We start from the raw sequence: 8,300 nt of genomic DNA, 5'->3' as shown, positions 1-8,300 counted from the left end.
GGGGGGGGGGGGGAATAAAAAGATATTTGTATTTAAAACAGCAGAATTGGGAAGCCTTTGAGACAGCTATTAATATAATTCATCCCTTGAGCCTGGCTAGGCTCAGTGGTTTGAGCATCAACTATGAACCAGGAAGTCATGGTTAGATTCCTGATCCGGGCACATGCCCAGGTTGTGGGCTCAGTCCCCAGTGCAGGGTGTTCGAGAGGCAGCTGATCAATGATTCTCTCTCATCATTGATGTTTCTCTCCTCTCCCTCTCTGAAATCAATAAAAATATATTTAAAAAAATATATATAATTCTTCCCTTGAAACATCAAAACATACTACTCTGTTCTACAGTAGATGGATTGGAAAACTTTGATGGTCTGACTTCTTTAATAATAAGTCATATTCAGGTCGAAAACCAGAGCTCTGCTGCTACTTCAGGCTCAGAGCTTTGTCAGGCTGTGCTGGGGACTGGGAACCACCGTGGGCACTTGGCAGAGGGTATCCTTGCTCATGCTTTTGTCCTTGGAATTGAGCTGAAGTTGGTCTGGTCCATTACCATCCTCTGTCTGATCTTCCTTTTCTCAGTGCTAGTGGTTGACGCTCTGAATTTCAGAGCCATCCGTGGCTCCATCCTTCAGTTCTGTTCGCCTGCTGAGCACAATGACACACAGGCCCTCTTGCCTTTCGGGGACCATTCCATTTAACACAAGGAACTCAGTAGGCGAGCCATGTGGAGTGTGGGCTTCCCATTAAAAGAAACAACTACACACTCATGGTTGTATAATATGCCAGAGATTGGAGGAGTGCATTTTGCTTTTTTAAAAATGGTTATTTAAAAAATATATTAATGCCCTAGCCGGTTTGGCTCAGTGGATAGAGCATTGGCCTGCAGACAGAAGGGTCCCGGGTTTGGTTCCGGGCAAGGGCACATACTTTGGTTGCAGGCTCCTCCCCGGCCTGGGCCCTGGTTGGGGCGCATTCAGGAGGCAACCAATCAATGTGTTGCTCTCACACCGATATATCCCTCAGTCTTTCCCTTTCTCTTCCACTCTCTCTAAAAAAAAATCAATGGAAAAATATCCTCAGGTGAGGATTAACCAAAAAACAACAACAATATATATATAAATAATAGAGACCATATGGACCCCGATAGCCTAAATATAAAATATTTACTACCTGGCCCTTTACAGAAAAGGTTTTATGACCTTTGCAATATGTTGCTCAAGATCAAATTGGGTGGCCGGTTAGGTACACGCTTATTTTTTTCATATAGTCCAGCACTGCAACATCTCTTTCCTTTTGGATTTTAGGGTATCTTGTGAGTTCATCTTAGCACATGGCTGCTGTTTCACATTATCTCCGAGTAATGCTGTGTATTAAAGACAAGAGGCCCTGGCCCATGTGGTTCAGTAGGCTGGGCATCATCCCGTGCACCAAAAGGTTGCCAGTTCGATTTCCTGTCAGGGCACATTCCTGGGTTGCGGGCTTCATCCCCACTAGGGGGTGTGTAGGAGGCAGCCGATCTGTTCCACTCTCACATTGGTGTTTCTCTTTCTCCCTCTCCCTTCTTCTCTCTAAAAATCAATTTAAAAATTTTTTTTAAAGAACAAGAAAACACCTCCTCTTTCGTTGATTGACTATTCGCGGAATTGTAGACATACAGCCTTATCTACAAGGATGCGTAGTTGAAGTACGAAGTCTTAAACTGAAAGCACCCCGGTCTTTGTCATGTGTGAGTCGGGCGAGCTGGACTCTGGAGAAATGTTCCTCTGTGGCAGGGCTCAACACAAAGGGGGTTCCCAGTGAACCTAAAGCGAGGATGGTGCCTCCCCGGCAAGCACAGGGCGAGTCCATTCTACCCCGTGGAGCCCTCTTCCTGTGCAATACACTTGCACGTTTCTCGCTCCCCGAGATGGGTCATTGTGGACATAAATGCATGGTCTTTGCTGCTTGGAACCTTGAACCTAGACCACCCATCCCCAGCTCTTAAAAATACCAGCATGTCAGCAGCTTTAGACAGAAGTTCAGGGCTCTCTGGGCCAGCGAAGCCACCCAGTCAGGCCTGACTCACCTCATCATGAGGAGCCACCTGTGGCACCTTTGTCTCTTCCCTCTCCTGCTTCTGCCACCAGCCCCTTTCAGGAGGCGGCTTCTCCAGGAAGTCTCCCACTTCCGGGCATTTCACTGAGCATTTAGAACTCATATCAAGAGCATTCTTCTCTCTCATAACTTTATTTTTCTTCTAATATTTAGCCATTGGGGCCCAGATGCTATTAAAATTGTCAACTTTTTCACCCCATTGTTTTCTATCACCTACACCTCATGTCTTGTAGCTAAAGCTGTAGTGGTTAGGAGCTAGTTTGTGGAAGAGATGCTAAACAGACAAGATTTGCATAATTGTGAATATTTATACCACAGGTCGAGATTAGTTTTAGAGCCACTATAGCTTAAGGTTATTAGTTTCACCAGTGGTTTCTGCATTCTTAATACTAGATCTAGGAGACTGTGGTAGTGTTTCAAATGCATCTATAGCGCCTATTTATACACACCACTGTGGAATTTATTTCACTGTGTAAGTAGTGATATTTTCCTGTTCAAATGTTTCTATAGAAAGTATTTATTTTAGCAAAAAAATTTAACTGTCAAAAGGGCTTTCCAAAAAAGTGTTCTTTCTAGCCACCCGTCCTCCCCAGCTACTACCGTGCTCAGCCATTGAACCCCCAAACAACACAGTGAAGGCAGAAAGGTTGGAACCCTCCCTGTTTGGGGGCAGATGGGACATGGGTTGGGAACCCTGCGTGCATCCCCCACTGTCACTCTATCCCAGAACAAAGTGGGTCTCCCACCATCGGTGTGGCTGCCCCGGGTGTGGCATCAGGGCTAGCCCCAAGCAGCCCGCTTTTTGCATACATGGTTGGTACGTTCACTTTAGCAGCCTGTGCAGGGAAATGAGCCTTAGTTGTAACCCCAAGGAAATCCAAACCCATACCTGTGGGATATGGAGAAACCACTTGTTGCCTAAAGAAAGCATTAAGCTGTATTTCAGTCTTTCTCGTGTTTGTGAAAGACACCTGTTCCCACCCCCTGAACCATGGGGGATAAGCATGTTTTCTTTCACACCTTGACAGTACTCATGAGCAATTTGGCTTTCCCCCTTTTCTCCCGCTCTCCCTCTTCTCTCCCCCTCCCCATCTCAGCAAGCATCTGTGACGTGGGCCCGCCCCACCTGTGGCTACAGGACAAAACCATCTGTTCTAAGATGTGTGCAACTTTACTTCTCAGGAGTCCTGGTCTGCAATTCAGAGCACCCCTAGACATGATGGAACCGATGCTTTCTGGTCATTTCCTCTCCCCTGTGCCCCATTCCTGGGCACTTCTGCTGAGTCATGAGTCTCATTCTGTTGGATTGAGGACGGCAGCTTGGGACTGGACCACAGGGGATTTTGTCATCCATTTGAATCCTATCTTACTTATGGCTTCCCTTTGTCTTTTCCAAACAAATGAGGAGGACACTTGAACAGTAATGCTGGAGAATGTTTGTTTTTTCTATGATACTATTTGTAAGCAAATCTGATTTTAAGATGAAATGTGAATGGGTAACTAGGTGCCAGGGAACTTAGTACTGAACTAGACAGTCAAAACTTTTTTTATCTTTTGCAGGAAGAAATAAATTTTGCTTGCATTTCAATGTTCACAGGAAGTGATGTTGTAAATAGTTTTTTAAAAATATTTATTATGTGTGCTGTATACAGATTCATGTTTGGAGTGATGTCAGTTTGCATGTAGTATTGTAGAAGAATATATTTTGAGCAGTGGACTTCCTTTCATAACACAGTTCACACATGGAGAAAGAACAAAAAACCAGCAGGTTGGGAGCTGTTTGGGGCATTTGATCTGTAATGTTACATCAAATCCAAGCTTTAACCGCCCCCTTTTCTCATCTGGTTATGTTATGTATTATATATGTGTGTGTGTGTGTGTGTGTGTGATAAACTGGTCAGTGGTCAGTCCCAGATCTGCAGAGCAGATTTCCAGGTGTTCTTTCTGATGTGTTGCCTCTAAGCAATAAGATCCTAGGTAATAACATTTATCCCGGCTCCGTGTGGGCCTTGTCTCAGAGGATAGGGTGGGGGTAGAACAGCTCTTGCTAAGACCTCTTGCCTTGGCCTGAGAGGTTGCTGTACTTGAATATTTGCTTCTGTTTGTCTGCACACTCCTTCCAGTCACAGAACTCCAGGAATGGGTGAGAAATCTGCCAGCACCAGACATCAAAAATTGGGCATAGAGATGGAAAAAGTGTCCATTTTCCATGAATTTGTAAGGGTTTCCAGCATCTAGTTGAGGCAAAGCTCATTTGGCGATAGAGTAAAAGTAAGAACCATTTACATTAGAAATTTAAATGGCCGATTTGAAGTCCTTTAACTATATCTGACCTACGTTGAGAAGCTGGCCCAGTTTCTGGAACCCTCCTCCGTGCCTGGGTTTGAAATGTCTGGAGCCCCCTTCTTTCTGGGGTTCAACTTTTTTGGTGAGTGCAGAGGGCAGCCGCTCCTCCGGGTCTCCCGGCGTGCCCAGTTCCACAGGTGTCGAAGCTGTTCAGCAGCCTCTCCTAGTGACCGTCCTAAACTTTTACAAAAAATACCCCACACCCAAATAACCATGAATAGAATAATGTAGTTTTGTAGGCTTTTGGAATATGTCTTCTCTTTTGTATTTATGATGGTGTTTGGAATTTTTCACTAGTGTTTTTTAGATTTGAAGTGGGTGCATTAGGATAAAACTTTCCATTGCTGAGCCAAAAAGCAAGCAAGAGGAAAGAAACTGACCTACGTTGTATCATTGGGAAGGTGACTACTTCATGTGGTGGGAGGGCGGGGAGGGGGCGTTGTAGATGACGTGAGAGTAAAATAGAATTCTGGCCTGAGGTGCCCCAAGTCTTATTGCTTTGTAATAAATCATCCCCTTTCTAGCCTCACTTAATCTCAATAGAAGCCTGCTGTTTACCCTCAGGGAACACGTAGTTTTCAAAATGGAGCTCCTCCAAGGTCATTGGCCCGTGCCTGTGTGCAGGCGTTAGTGGTCTTGATAAACTCATGGCATTATTCTCCCATATGCATCACGATATTAAGAAATGCAACCCAACCTGTATGAAAAGCACAGCCCAGGGTCCTACTTCAGGCCAGAGTTCATGCCTTCGAGGGGCCGGGGGCCCACGCAATGTAACTGAAGCTCAGGTGCCGTGGTGGTTTATTCTCTTCAGGGCCCTTCAGATGAATCTCGGGCAAGGGCTGCCGATCCGGCTGTGGATCCAGGGAGTTCTAAGATGAATCTCTACCGTTCCTTTAAAGGTCTTTCTGGTTCCTCCCCGTGTTGTCATTGCCAAGGTCAATCTTGTAGTTGTTCAGATGTGCTCCTTTTTGCCGTCTTGTGAGTGTTAGCCAGTGATCCAGGTGCCCAGGGAGAGAGTCTCCGAGGGCCCCGCCCCTTCCCGGTCCCGAGTGTGTGCTCCTGAGATGAGAAATTCTGCAAAGGGTTATCAGAGGGCCAGCGTGTATCTCTTGGGCCTGGATGTCCACTATGTTAGAGAGTGTAGGGAAATACTGTGTTGTTTATGGATGAAAATTCAATGTATGCTGTGAATTTGTTGGTTTGAAACATTGAAAATTTTTCATTAGACAATGTTTACATACCTCACCTGAAGAACCTTTGAGAGTGTATATATGAAATTTTAAAATATATTAAGTTGCTTTAAAACAATATGTATAGCTATAAAAGTTGGAGTTATTTTAACTTTGAATATGTACCAAGTCTCCTAAATATTGAAATCATGTGGACTTTGTGTGCTTCTGTGTTTTGCTTTCCTATTAGGCCACGTAGGAAACTGTGTTCTTGTTATTGGTGAAGGGTCCTCACTGAAATCCAAGCTTGGAAGGATTTCCTTGGTTGTTTCAGATTTTCTTGTTTGGTTTGAGGGGTGGGGTGTGGAGCTAGAGGATGTGTGGGAGGGATTACTCTAACCTGGACATCTATCCCATGAGCTTTTTCTAGGCGCTTATTTTATTGCAGCGTATTAAACTTCTTTGATATTAAAGCGTGTTTGTGTAGTCACTGAAGAGGTACCGATGCATAAGCAAAGCTGATGAGTGGCCAAAAGGAAACAAAAAGCAATACTTCTGCTTCGACCCCCATGTCGTGTTGGGCTTAAAGGGACATTGGTGGCTGGATCTGTGGTCATTGTGACTTATGCCTGACTTCAGGCAAAAGAAAACACGGTGGGAGGGTCCTTGGGAATTCCTGTGGTGGCGTTGGGAAGGTGCCAGAGTTAAAAGGACATCCCCTGCTGGCTGGTGTGGCTCAGTGGTTGAGCGTTGACCCATGAACCAGGAGTTTCACTTCCCAGCCAGGATACATGCCTGGGTTGTGGGCTCCATCCCCAGTAGGTGCTGTGCAGGAGGCAGCCGATCAAGGTGCTGCATCCTGAGAGGCAGGGGGCACTGGGCTTCCGCAGGCTCCTGACCTCAGGTAAGCAGCTTGCAATAAGGGGGTGATACACACAGCCACCGGGGGGGCCGCCACAGTCTCTGTAGCCCGTGTTGGGGTGTGCGGAAAGGTGGCAGGAAACCTTTCCATTTGCTCGCCTCACGACCTGTTTCATTGTATTCTTTCAAGTCTCCTTGAGATGGACCTGGTTGAGGATCCGGTGGGCCAGGGGTTCCTGTGGAATCAGCCATGGTTTCAGTGACCAGTTCATCTGACCGTGGCCATGGACATGCCCAACCACACCCAGTGGAAATATGCTGGCAGCTGCGCCAACCCCTTCTCAGTTTACGTTTGGAGAATTATCTTGTTCCAGATGAGAACTTTTCATTGTTAAAATAGACCTCCTTTCCTCCAGGACCCCTCCTGTGGTAGAAAAGCTAGAATGTGACCCAAGAGGTGCACACTGGCTCGGGGTGTAGGGATAATAGAGATACATTATCACCACGTCGGAGAACTTGTCAGCTGCCTCCACCCCCACCAAGCCCTGCAGTATGCGTTCCCTGGGACGGAGATGTCCCTTTAAATTTTAAAAAAAAAGGGGGTGTTATTTATTTCAGAGAGAGGAAGGGAGAGGGATAGAGAAACATCAATGATGAGAGAGAATCGTTGATCGGCTGCCTCTTGCTGGGGATCGAGCCCACAACCAGGGCATGTGTCCTGACCAGGAATCGAACCGTGACCTCCTGGTTCATGGGTCGACACTCAACCACTGAGCCACACTGGCCAGGCAGGGGCTGTCCTCCTAACTCTGAAACTTGCCTCTTATTTTCCTTGAACTCCAAGGTTGCACACTGGTGCCCACAGATGTGTCTTATTTTTAGCCAATTGTTTTTTGGTGGTTGCTTTTTTTAAGCTTTTGAAACTATGAGTGTTCACATAAAAATTGATTTCTGGCTTCTGTTTAAAAAAAGATCAGGAAGACCTGAAAAATGAGTGCCTGGTAAGAACCAGCTGGAGCTCAGTCGGTTGGGGAACATGCCCTTGAGGTCACCGCCCCCCAGTGTCAGTTCCCACTCGTCCCTTTCCTTCTGCAGGGAAATGGTCTGTACCTGCTGCTTCCTCGGAAGTGGCCACGCAAGTGACAGCCCAGAGGGCGTGTGCCCCCTTGACTGACTGAGGTAACGGGCCGCCCACTCCAGACACTTGAGCTCATAAACCTGTTTTAACCCATTTTCTCTCATGGACCTGCCTGGTTCATCACATTTCCTCCCAAATCCCTGATTGTGTGAAAGGCACTGCAGTTACTGTCACTGCCCACTTTCAAGGTGACTGCTGTTCGGGTGCGGCTTGTGTGACCAGTGCCACCACCCGGTCTCCTGGCGGGAAGTTAGTCTATGTCCTGGCCTCAGAGGAGGGCCAGCTGGGTCCCCTCAGTGCCAGGGGCCTTGCCCCGCCTGGTTGCCAGGCCTGTCCTCCCTCGGATGCCATCTTACAAAACTCCGGTGTGCAATTTGGTATGTAGTTGGAAACCGTGGCAGAATCATTGTAGCATTATGTTTGCCTCCTTTCCCCACTGCTCCCTGCGAACTGCTGTCTTGGCAACAGGCAGGTTAACCTCACATGACAGCCTGAGAAGCCACACTGCTCTCCAGTCGGTTGCCAGGTTAAACATGGGTGTGGCTCTGTCCACAAACTTACAGCACCTGGGTGTGACCAGACCCCCGAAGGGGAATGAGATGAGCAGCCTCCCGGATCTCCGTGTGTGTGTGTGTGTGTGTGTGTGTGTGTGTGTGTGTGTGTGTGCAGTGCCAGGCTCGCCGTCACACTGAC

The sequence above is a fragment of the Myotis brandtii genome, unplaced genomic scaffold (assembly GCF_000412655.1).
Source record: "Myotis brandtii unplaced genomic scaffold, ASM41265v1 scaffold902, whole genome shotgun sequence".
Lineage (NCBI taxonomy): Eukaryota > Metazoa > Chordata > Mammalia > Chiroptera > Vespertilionidae > Myotis > Myotis brandtii.
This window is presented reverse-complemented; position numbering follows the sequence as displayed.